At 50.7% G+C, this 12,027-nt stretch overlaps 1 pseudogene; it reads right to left on the reverse strand.

The window, feature by feature from the left end:
* Window positions 1-1,039: 1,039 nt before the first annotated feature.
* The window catches only part of LOC104867838, a 91,861-nt pseudogene continuing 80,873 nt past the window's right edge, over window positions 1,040-12,027 (reverse strand).

The raw sequence follows: 12,027 nt of genomic DNA on the forward strand, positions 1-12,027 counted from the left end.
CACACAAGGCTGGGAGCAATGACACTTCTGGAAGAAATGATAGTCCTGAACAAGGAGCCCCAGCTTGCACACTACAGACCTGCTGGGAGCCCTTGAGAAAACCCCTGAGCCTCAGTTGCCCCATCTCAAAAGTGTACAACTATGTGTGTGCACATGTGCACAAGTGCACACATACGATCATTTCAAAGGATCGCTTTAACCCTGATATTCTGCTCTCATCCCTGGCTATGCAGCAGAATCTCCTGAAGATCTTTAAAAATACAGACACTGGGAACCAATCCTCAGGGTCCTCAGAGGGTTCTGCCATGGTTCTGTCAGCCAGGAGTTTGCTCCTGACCCCACTCCCTCTTTTCTTAGTGACCTCTCCTGACCCCCACACCGCTCAGATTGCTCACCCATGGGCTCCAAATACTTCTGCACAATATCCAGGGTGGGTAAGGTGGCCATGGGTCTCCTTCCCAGCAGCTGGAGGGCTCCCTGAGGGCCCAGATGGTTGTCCCCACTTTCTGGGGCGCTTGTTAGTGAACCTGTCAGTTCACCGAGGTTCACATCTCACTGTACTGGCCTCCCCCTGTTATTCACCTGGCCAGGGCCCCTGTCCTACTCCCGATCGCTCTTTTTCTTACCTGAGAACAACAAGTGTGTGTCTCTGTGGGACAGGCAGAGATGATTGCCAGTAGTTCCATTATACATGGGATGATTGAGGCTCAAGGATGACTTGATATGACCAAGGATGTTCAGCCAAGAAGTGGAAAGTCAGAGGCAGAACCCATAGCCCTTGAATGTGGGTCTGAAACAACCTGAAACTACAAAGTCCAAGACCATGGGGACCATCCCAAATCCCTAGTCAAAGGAGAAAAGTAGCTTCTGTTAGGAGACAGGTACCTATTTTTTTTTTTTTACTTCTTTCTTTATTGGACACTTTATAGATGTCATGCAGGTCCAAAAGGCACATTGTTAAATACTTATTTAAAAACTGACCAGGCCCAAGGCCTGATCTACACCTACAAACCAGAAGCAAAAAGGAATGGTGGGGGTGGGCTGGTGGGCTCCTCCAACATTACCAAAACCCAGAGCCCAAGGCTCCCACTCCCTCCCAGGCCACATCCAGGCTGTGGGTCCTTGGGCCAGACCGTAGGCACCTCTGGCTGTGTCTCTCCAGGCCAGGAGATCAGCGAGGGCTGGAGTGAGCAGCCAGCCGAGCCTGGCAGAAAGACAGAGGTAACCAGGAGGTGGAGGTGGACAGGTACTGCCTGGTGGAGGGTAAAATGCAGTGAGGCGGGCCGAGGTGAGGAGGGGCTGGGGCAGTAGTGCAGCGATGAAGCAGTATGCAGCCCCGGGCCCTGTCCCAAGCGGCGGTCAGGTGGCAGCTGGCAATCCACAGGTGATGCTTCTGACCCAAGTCCAGCCAGGGGCTCACACGTTGTGGGTCCTCTTTGTGAGCTGGAGTTCCTCATCCACCAGCTTGGACTTGAAGTGCTCCTTGTAGGCCAGGATGTCTCCGAGCCACCTGGTGATTGTCGGCTTCTCACAGACCCAGATTTCCTGTGCCACCTGCTGAATGGGTCTGAAGTCATGGCTGACCAGCATCGTGCTGCCCTTGCAGTCCTTGATGGCATCTGCCAGTGCATCGATGGTCTCGATATCCAGGTGGGTGGTGGCTCATCCAGGAAGAGCATGTGAGGGTTCTGCCAGGCCAGCCAGGCTGGGCCTACTCAGCACTTCCGCCCATCTGACAGGTTCCGGGTTGGGCTCACCTGCTGTTTCCCGGGGAGGCCATACCTCCCAGTGAGCTTCCTCATCTCCTCCTTCTCCCTGATCTCAGGGTAGCACTCCGTCATGTACTCCAAAGGTGAGAGATCCAAATCCAGCTGCTCCCGTAAATGCTGATGGTAATGGCTTATCTTGATGTGAGAGTGCTTTCGGATCATCCCGTCTGTGGGGTAGTAGCTCTCCAGTTAGCAGCTTCAAAAGAGTGGATTTCCCTGCTCTGTTGGGCCCCACAGGAGCCACTATGATGTCAAGGTCAATACCAAATTCTAGATTATTACAGATGCAAGGCCCCCTTTTGTGTACTTAAAGCTCACATTCTACACCATAATGATAGGTAGAGGCATCTTACCACCTGGGGGGAAATAAAATGACAACGTCTTGTCACTCACAACCCTCTCCATTAGTCCTGGGGCCATCATTTTCTGTAGCATCTTCTCTTTGCTCCGGGCCTGCCAGGCCAGCTTGGTGCTGCTGTGGCCAAACAGAGCAATGTAGTTCTTCATGTGTGTGATCTGATCCTGCTCCTAGTGAAACCTCTTCATCTGGTTCTCCTCCAGCTCCAGCCGCGTCTTCATGAACTGGTCATAGTTACCCATATTATACTTCAGTTTCTTCTTGTACATGTGGATGATATTAGCAGACTCCATTCAGGGAATCTTGGGAGTGGGACACTTGTCCAGGTCCAGGTGGTTGGTGGGCTCGTCCAGGAGCAGCATGAGAGGCTGAAAAAACGGGCTCTGGCGAGGGCCACCCTTACCCTCCAGCCCCTGTTGAAGTCTTTTAGCTTCTTTTGCTGCATGGCAGGGCTGAAACCCAGCCCATGAAAGATCCGTGAGGCCCCATCTCTGCTTTGTCAGCCCCTAGCTCCTCAAGGCGCTCATAGAGCCCCACGAGCTTCTCACAGTCCACGTCCTCATGAGTCGGGGGCTCGACCTCCCTCCCCAGCACCGCCCGCTCCGTGTCCACTTCCAACACATCCTGCAAAGGTGTCTTGTCACTAGGGGGCACCTCCCGAGTCAGGTGGTACCTGTCAGGGTACTTGGGAATGGGCACTTCTCTCTTCCAGATGGCCTCTTTGGCCTAAATGGAATTGGAAAGTCCATGTTGCTCTGTGCTATCAGGTACCTATTTTGGACCCCTCTCACCTCCACATGACTCAACTGATTCCTTCCCTGCTGTCATTTGGATGTTTCTGGGCTTTGTAGATGTCCCCATTAGGGTCAGAGCCCTAAGGTAAACTGTGGTGCATGCCGCTGGCTATTTTCAGCTGCCACCCAGATACGTCCTCATAGGGTAGGGTGTTTCATTCCATCAAACACCAGGCATGCTGAGCTCTGTAGGGTGACTGGGAAAATTGTCCTCTGAGTTTGCTCAGTTTGAGATGCAGGATTTAGGATTGGCAGAAGGGAGAATGAGCCTGCTCTCCTTCCCTCTGCTAAAGAAAAAGATCATTCTGACACTAGTTGAAATGGCCAGGAAGGCTTCATTTAGGACTATTTGAGAAGTGTCAATATTATTGCCATAGGGGAGAAAGGTGGGGCTCAAATCGGAATACAGCAAGGGCAAGTGGGGATTATGGCCAGTGGGAAAAGAAAAATACCAGTGGATAGAAAAATCACTAAAAGGGGACATCAAGCATAGGAGGTTTCTTGCTAAATAGACTTGGCAGGATTTTTGCTGAAGAGAGACCAGAGTGATCAGATATCAAGGATGGGGATTGGATGTTGACGGTGGTCGCTACAAGGGTATAAACAAGATTTATTCTTTCTACAACTGGACAAAAAAACATGGCCCAATGAGGGTGCCTATTCATAAAGAGGACTCAGAGTTACCTGGAGAGTTTTTGTCACCTCTTTTCTGCCCATAGAAGCTGAAGTGGTTGAATTTGGTTTCTTCATGCTCATTCTAGAATCTTCCCCAATGACTATGTGGTCCAGTCTAGCATTCCTCAACTTTAGTGAGCCCTGGAGTTCCTGGGGACTTGCTGAAACACAGATTCTGGGTCCCACCTCAGAGTTCTGATGTAGTGGACCTCACTCTGAGAATCACTGGTCCAGCCTCCTCCCACCTCAGTTCCCTGTCTCTTTGGAGTGGCTTTCTGGACAGACAGGCATCAACTGTGGATTTGGACAGAAACAGAAACCTGGCTTTTATTTAGCCATCTTTGGTAAATTTCTTACCTTCTCTGAACCAAGATGCCTTAAAACACAGGGAAAGCAATGCCCGCCTCATAAGTTCCAGGAAAAATCTGAATACTAGGATGATGAAACATTAGCCAAGCTTGGTGCAGGCAGCATCCCAAAAGATTCATTTTCCAGAAGGGGAGTCGCTACGTGAATGGAGAGAACAGAAGCCATCCAGTCCACCCTCACTCATCCTGAGGCCTGAAGGAGGTAATACCTGCAGAGCCGGGACTAACTGGGCACCTCTGTGTGAGAAAACATACCTGGGACATGCAGCTCCTGGCCCCTTCCGCTTTTCAGGCTGTCAATCACTGAGACCCTGGCAGGGACGTTCCTCCTGCCTCCTTCCTTCACCTTCCCCTCTATAGGCTTCTTCTGGGAAGGGGAGTGGGGGATGCTGGGTTCACTCCTCCCTGCAGGTGTGCACAGGGCTGGCCAGAGGAGCACTGCTGGTTGCCTGCCACTGGCCACCCACAGCCCCTTTGTACACCGCTTCCAGCTCCCCATTGGTGTATTTCCCACCAGGGGGAGACCTAGGCCTTCTCCTCATACCACCCTATTCTCCTGCAGTGGAGGAGCCCTGGTTGTCCAGGCCCACAGTGTTAACCTCAGGACTACTGAGGCTCTTCAGTTTTTATTTCCCATCAAGCCCGGGCCTCAAGCTGGGTTCCGGTCCCTTAAAAGGGGTACTAACCTGTGTCTCCTAACCTCAGTTTACTCATCTGTGAAATGCAAGCCCTTCTCTTTCGAGGAGCCCCCACCTATCTTTCTTTAGAAATCCTCTCCCTGCAAGGTCCACAGGACCATGGCCTGGACTTGGAGCAGGGGAGTCCCTTGGAAGCATGGGGTGACTTTCCAGGGAGCCCTATGGACGCTTGGGACTCATTTCCAGCTTGGCTTCTTTCTGATAGAAGTTGGAATAGCCTGAAAAATAGTTATTCCAGGTCTGGCTCCGCCACCTGTGCTCACTCCCTGGCCTTGCTTAAGCCACGGTTTCCTCTCTTCCTGGAGGTGTCTTCTGACCCTGCCACTCTACCCCGCTCCTCTCAGTCTCCACATCCACTGCCATTCGTGTGCTTGGCTCTCTCGGCTAAGACAGGAGGCCCAGAGGGCAGGGCATGGGGCTCCGCCTGTCCCAAGGTAGGGCTAGTGCAGGTGGCCAGTGCTTTGGGGAGCTTTATTGAACCTGAGCCTCATGTGTACTAGACCGTCACTCTAATCCTGTCTGTATAGGATGTTCCCTAATACTTCCTGTCCTGTGTTTCCACTGAGTGCCTGTTCCTTGGGACATCTACCCACAGGTGTATCTACTGTGGAACCAGGATTCAGGAACCAAGACTCAGTAGGAGTTTCTCTTGCATTCTCTCCACTACATCGTTTACTAAAGTAGAGAGAGGTGAAGGGGTTACATGCCCTCAAATTTAACTTTTGGAAACAAAAACAGTCCACTCTTGAGAGTTGAGCCAAGGTTGAAAAAGGACCTCCATGCCTTCTCCTCAAGGCCGGCCACCCACTAACCCCTCAGTCTCCCTTACCTGCCTTGCCCCCTGCCTACCCCAGGTATGCATGGATAGAATGAGGACTTGTGGGCCCCTGGCAGGCGGGGCTGGGGTAGGGTGGCTTCCCTCTGTCCCCCAGGAGTGATCTCTCAGGGCCCAGGGCTGCCCTTGCCAGTCCCTGCCATCTCTATTCTGGGCATGCAGGGCTCCCTCAGCTCTCGGAATCCTCCAAAGACCCTCCGTGTTTTAGCTCAAAGGAACACTTTGATGTCCTGAATGACAGAGCCAGGCATCATGGAGGCTTGAGGCTCCTGCCTGGTGACGATGGCTCCCTGCAGACATCCCGGGAGGGGCGGTTGCCCGGCTGTCAGGCCTTCTAGCTGTCTGAAGTGTTTTGTCTCAGCTTCATGTGGATGTCTTTGTTGTCAGAGCTGTGGCTGCCTGGATTTTCTTGTGTTTCCTTGGGGACACAGAGCAGCCAGCCAGCCTAGCCCAGCTGTGCACAGGGTAAAGGATAGGCAGGCTCTGGGTCTGCCCGACAGTGAGAGTCCTGTATTGCCAAGGCTGCCCCAGGTCCATAACGCAACCCAAGCCCTCTGAGACTGCTCAGCCCTTCGGTCTTTAGACACTGAGGGGTTGCTTGGGCCTTAGCACATCCTGGTTCTAATTCCAGCTCTGCCATTCCATAGTTGGGTGACTTTGGCAAAGTCTTCATTTTGGCATCTGTAAATTAGAAATAATGATGGTGATGGTACCTGCTGCACAGGGTTATCATGAGGGTGAGATGAAAGAATGCAAACCCCAGCTGTGGCACAAGCAGACTCTCAGTACACAGCAACTCCTGCCCACTTCCTTCTGTCTGTTTTTCATAACTTAGTTATCTGTTGAGCTCCCGAGGGAGTATGCTCAGCACCCCAGTGTTCAGACTCTACCCCACACCAATGATGGAGGAGCGCCGAGGGTGAGGTTTGCTTCTGTGCCATTTATAAATGCCACAAGTGTCCAACGCATAGCTAGAGCATAGAACTCCTGATCTAATCAGATCCCACACCTCTGGATCTGTTGTCCAACACAGTGGCCATCAGCCACATGTGACTCTTGAAATCTAAGTTCATTAAAATGGCATAAAATTAAAAATGCATTTCCTCCATCACACAAACCCCTTTTCAATAGCCATGTGTCTTAGTCGCTTTCTCCTTGCTAAGACACAATACCTGACACCTGTAATTTAAAGGAGGAGTGGTTCATCTGGGCTCGTGGTTTAGCGATTTCAGTCCACGGTTGGCTGGTTCCAAGGTAGAAATGGCATGGTAGAAGGGTCTGGGCAGAGGATAGCCACTCATATTGTGTGACCAGAAAACCGAGAGAGAAGGGAGGGGCCAGACAGGGAGACAGACCCTTCCACACCATGCTCCCAGGGACCTGCATCTCACTGGGCCCCATCTCCTAACAGCAAGTCAGCCAGAGGTACCCACATCCCAATCACCTTCCACAACCCCTGCCTCTGAGTGCCTGAGGCTTTGGGAGGACGTTCCAGATCCAAACCACAATACTCTGCATGGCTAGTGGCCAATGTATTGGACATCACAGTTCTAGAATGTCTGTCTTTGTAGAGAAAATTCTTCTGGAGAGCAGTGCATGACTAGAGCTGTTCAGTGAAAATAAAATGGCAAGTTGTATTTTCTTTAAGCATATTTTAAATAGCCATGTAGTAAATAAAAGGAAACAGATAAAATTAATTTCAATAATATATTTTATTTAATCCTTTACACCCAAGCAGCTGTCTCAGGGTGTAATAAATATGCAATAGATTAATGAGCTATTTTGCATCCCCTTTTTGTGTATCTCCAAAGTCTAGCATGTGTTTTACACTTTCAGCATGTATCAGTTGGGACCAGCACCTTCCACAGAGCTCACCATCTGTGAGCACTGGGCAAATGCCCAGTGATGTATGAAACCATTTCAGATGAGTATCTTCTTTCTCACAGTGACATTTCTGTGACTCCACAGCGTGTTCAGGGCTCGCAAAGCACTTTTATACACGCGTCTTCCCATGACTCTAGGGCCCTCCACTCTCAGGCTGGCTAAAACCACAAGGCTCACAGGGCTTGCAGACCATAACCCAGCTTGTATCAGATGCTGTTATTGTCTTCCCCAGGCCTGGGCAGGTGCCACTTGCGCTGATCAAATAGCCTGGCCATCCCAAGGAGACAGAGAGCCTATCCTCTATTCCTGCTGTGCTCCTTCTTGGATCCCTAGTGACTCTGTCATCAGCTCACTTGTGAGCGGTGAAAATCTCCCCTGACTAACCCGAGTGGAGCTGAAAGGTCTCTCCTAGGAGCCATGAGACTGGAGCTTTCCATCTGTCCCTTCCTCCTAAAGCATTTATGCGCCATTGTCCCAAAGAAACATAGGAAACACATTGTCAAATAATAAGATCAATGTGTCAGCACGGAAGGTTTATGCAACCACTTCCCATTTGGCATCAGCATCTTAATATGCATTGATTTAGTCATACTGGTCCATAGTAGAACCAAGACTGAATGGGACAGATGACAGCTCAATGGTGATAAGAAGATGTGGAGAGAGAAAGGCAGGAACCCAGAGCTTTGCCTAAGATGAGAGAAGACAGTGGTAGATACATGCAAAGGACATCAGTAGTCCTTGGGGCCAGATAAAGAGCTATGAGAACAGGAGAATGGAAAGGCCAGAAAGCCATATTCATCTGAAAGTGGGCACACATGGGCCTGCTGCGTGGTGTTGGCTGGTGGGACAGGAATGCCTATATGTGCCAGGGAAGGAGGTGGGAAAAATGGACTCTGATTTTCTTTCAATTTTAACCTCATAGTTTTGCAGCTTCCTCTAGAAGCCCAGCATTTGAGAGCACAGCATTCAGCGACTACTCCCAGCCTTCAGGGAGGGGCAGGCAGGCAATGCTGGGGCTTTCTCAATTTTTGCTTGGTCCTGGAAGTAAAAAATCCAACCTCTGTTGTATATAGCTGGCACCACTTAGGAGCAGTTGTCCAATACTTTTACATCTTTCTCAGTCTTTGGTCTGAGTTGATCTGCCAAACCACTGTTCCCAGCCTATCACTGATCCTCCCAGCTCCTTTGGAGCTTACTTCCCATTTCTCCTAACCCTTGGCACTGTCTCTCTAGTCTCTAACCATTTTTCCCTTTGTAACTTATATTCAACCCCTGCCTTCCTACCGTCAGCTTTGGCCTCTAAGTCACCCTTTTCCCAGTCCTGTGTAGTCCTTGGTCCAAAGGTATGGCGGTCAGACTCTCTGGCTTCTCCCAGACTCCCCAGTGGGAGAGAAGCCTGGCTCCAGGTTTCCTCTCTGATTGTTTCAGCCAGAGTGACTCTGGCAGGGAAAGTGATCTATTGCAGGCATATAGCAGCTATTCCAATCCAGAGACGGTGGCCTGGGCCAGCTGCTGTTCTTTTTCATTCCTCTGACATGTGCTCGCTGAACACCAAATCTCGACCTATCCCATTCCACCCCTCTGACTGGGCACAGTAGCACGGCTTGGTTTTGGATAATGGGCTAATGAATCAGGATCATCCAACCCATTTTCTCTAGGCAGTTCTGTTCATGGACTTGGTGTGTAATGATCCCTCCCAGAAATCATAATCTATCAATCTCCCCTTTCGAGACCATCCATCAATGTTCCAGAATCCACGGCACATTCTCATTCCAGGAGTTTTCAATCACTTCCCTTTTCCCTCGTGCTTACCGAGCAGTGCACTGACACTGGGAAATTGTGTTTTGACATGAAATCATTATGTGTTTTAAAACCTCTCCCTCAATGTTGGTCTTTTCCTGCCTTCTGCTCTCCCCTGACACGTCTCCTGCTATGAACTGCAGCATGAGTCCTGTTCCTTTGTTAAATTCCCCGGCACAGGTGAGGGATGGCCAGTCTGAAAGGAAGAAATATGGGAAGAATGGGCTGCCCGCTTTACTGCAGCACTGGCACGCTGTAATTAATTTGTCTCCTCCAATCATGCCCCTGCTGGTGTGTTTCCCTCAGGGAAGATTAAGGGATCAGTGGGGTGGAGGGGGAGCTGGGGCATGAGGTGTCTGTACGGTGAAGTTGCATCATAATTAGATATGACTAGTGGGCAAAATTTAAGCGTATGCACACAGCAATCAGTGAATCAATTTGTCCATAAGTGTGAGGGGAGATCAGCTGTGCAGAGTGCAGCGATTCTGCCCATTGGCCCCCACACTCCAGAACAGAGTGAGAGTGAGTTTGGAGGTGTCCCCATGTACCAGCTCAAATGCACCTCCCAGTGCAAGCATCTCTTGGATGCAGACTCCAGTGTTCACAGACCTGTGTGTTCTGGATGATGAGCCCCTAAACACATGCCAATTACTGATCCAATCTAGTGCTCAGCCAAAGAGGAGCAAGTGGCTAGAATTGGACGGAGCTGTGCGTCGACCTGGAGTCTTTTCCAAAGTGTTTGTTTTCACAGGAAATTTTCATTCTCAGTAATTGTCAGTAGCCCTGCTCTGCTGACTTTAGATTTCAGCTTCCTGAGGAAGTGGCCAGGCTGTATTTGGAAGAGCCACCCTGCATCACCATTCCCAGCCCATGTGGAACCAGTCGTGCCTCTAGCTGCACCTTCTGGGGCAGTTACTAAGCCTGTTTTCTCTCTAGAATTGGGACCATTAATACCACCATCTCTACAGAGTTTGGCATGAGGGTTAAAGGTGAAATCAGCTTCTGTGGGATCCAGCAGATATGCAGTAAATAATGGGTCTGGTTAACATCGTGGCAAATGATTTCTTGCGAAGGAACACTTAGCTGCCAATGTCACTGAGGTGCTTCGTTTAAAAAAGAGTAGATGATGTTGTTAGTTTCTGCCGAACAACAATAACTTACACTATAAATAATGGATGGTGTGAACAGACTTCCAGTGTTCACATCCAGGTAGGTTTAGGAATGATGCCTTCACATTCTGAATCGCCTCATTGTCCCCTTCTTGAGTAAATGGAGTCTTGGCTGGCAGTCAGAGTGAAAGTCATACAAGAGTGACTTCCCAAGAAAGTGCCTAGGGGGAAGGTGTCTGGCTTGGCCCCTTGCTGATGAGCCCGGGAATCACCCCTGGTGGCCCCTCGATTTGATGAAGAGCCAGACACAACCCACAGTCAGCACCCACAGGTGCCCCTTTAAGAGACCTACTCTGACTTTTTGGGCACTTTCGCTTTAAGGGATTTTAAGTTTGCTTCTTGGTTTTATTAGCAGGCTCTGCCCGCCCCACCCCCCGGGAAATACTCTCCTTTGAGGCCTACCTTACCTGTCTTCAGTCTCGGCTAGGATCACCCTGATGCCCTTATCGATTTTAGGAGCCTTTGGGAATGCATTCTGCAGAGCAGAGTTCATTTCTTCTGGAATCCCCGTCCATTGTGGTTGTCATCATCATCATCATCAGCAGCAGCAGCAGCCTCTTTGCCATTATCACAGTTCTGATGATTGAACCCAGAGCCTTTGCACTGAGCTACATCCCCAGCCATATTTTTATTTTTCATTTTGAGGCAGAGTCTTACCGAGTCCCTAAGTTGCTCAGGCTTGGCTTGAGCTTGCTTGTGATCCTCTTGCCTCCGTCTCGCACAGTGCTGGGATTACAGGTGTGTGCCTCACCCCATCTGCCAGCCACAATGCTGAAGCTCAAGGTCGGGAGGTGGTCTCCAAAGCCTCACAGCTGACATTCACCCTGATCATCCATACAGCTCAGAGAGCCGCCGGCACCTAAATGTCAGACAGGTAAGGAGCTGAGACTCAGAAACTAGCTATAGGGCTGGCCAGTGTGTGGAGGAGGAACAAATGGACATTCAAGTGTCTGTGCTATAGGGGCAGTGTGGACTGGACTCTCCATCTTGGGTGCTGACCTCTCTCTGTAGGAGGAGTCTGATGGGAAGCAGGGCGGATGGGCAGCAGCAGGAGGCTGTGGATGGGGAGACAGGTGAGGTCAGGCAGGAGGTCTGTCCATGATGGGGGTGCTCAGGAGGCAGGGTTGGGCTGCCCTGGAGCAGGAGCGCTTTAGGGTTCCCCTGCATGAGCCGTATGGAACACCTTCGGTGCGCTAGGCCCCATTTCCAGGATTTGTGTGTTGACTCCTCAGGTCACACCACAGCCTTGGAAGTGGATATTGATACATAGAGGCAAGTGACGCACATCTGCTGGTCCTGCAGGGATGTGTCCAAGGTCGCTCTCCAGGAAAGGGAACAGTCAATCCACCCTAGCCCAGATGCCCCCAAATCTCTTCCATCTTTTAGTTTCTCAAGTGCCCCCTGCCCAGCTCCAGGTCAACAGGAATAGAAGTGACAGGGAAAGTGAGGCAGAAGCCCACCCACCCCGTGGAGATAAAGCCAAGAGGGGCTGCTTTGGGCTGCAAATGGCAGGCAGGTGCTGTCAGAAGTGAGCAAGGCCAAGCTAATGAGGACAGCCCTGCCTCACCTAGGTGGAAGGAGCTGGTGACCTATGGCTTTGGCCAGGTGACCTCAAGGGCAGATCCCAGCCCTGGTGACTGCCTCACAAGGCAGGAGCTATGACACAGCACTTAAACA

Source organism: Fukomys damarensis, unplaced genomic scaffold (assembly GCF_012274545.1).
Source record: "Fukomys damarensis isolate Sample0158 unplaced genomic scaffold, DMR_v1.0_HiC HiC_scaffold_29, whole genome shotgun sequence".
Taxonomy (NCBI): Eukaryota; Metazoa; Chordata; class Mammalia; order Rodentia; family Bathyergidae; genus Fukomys; species Fukomys damarensis.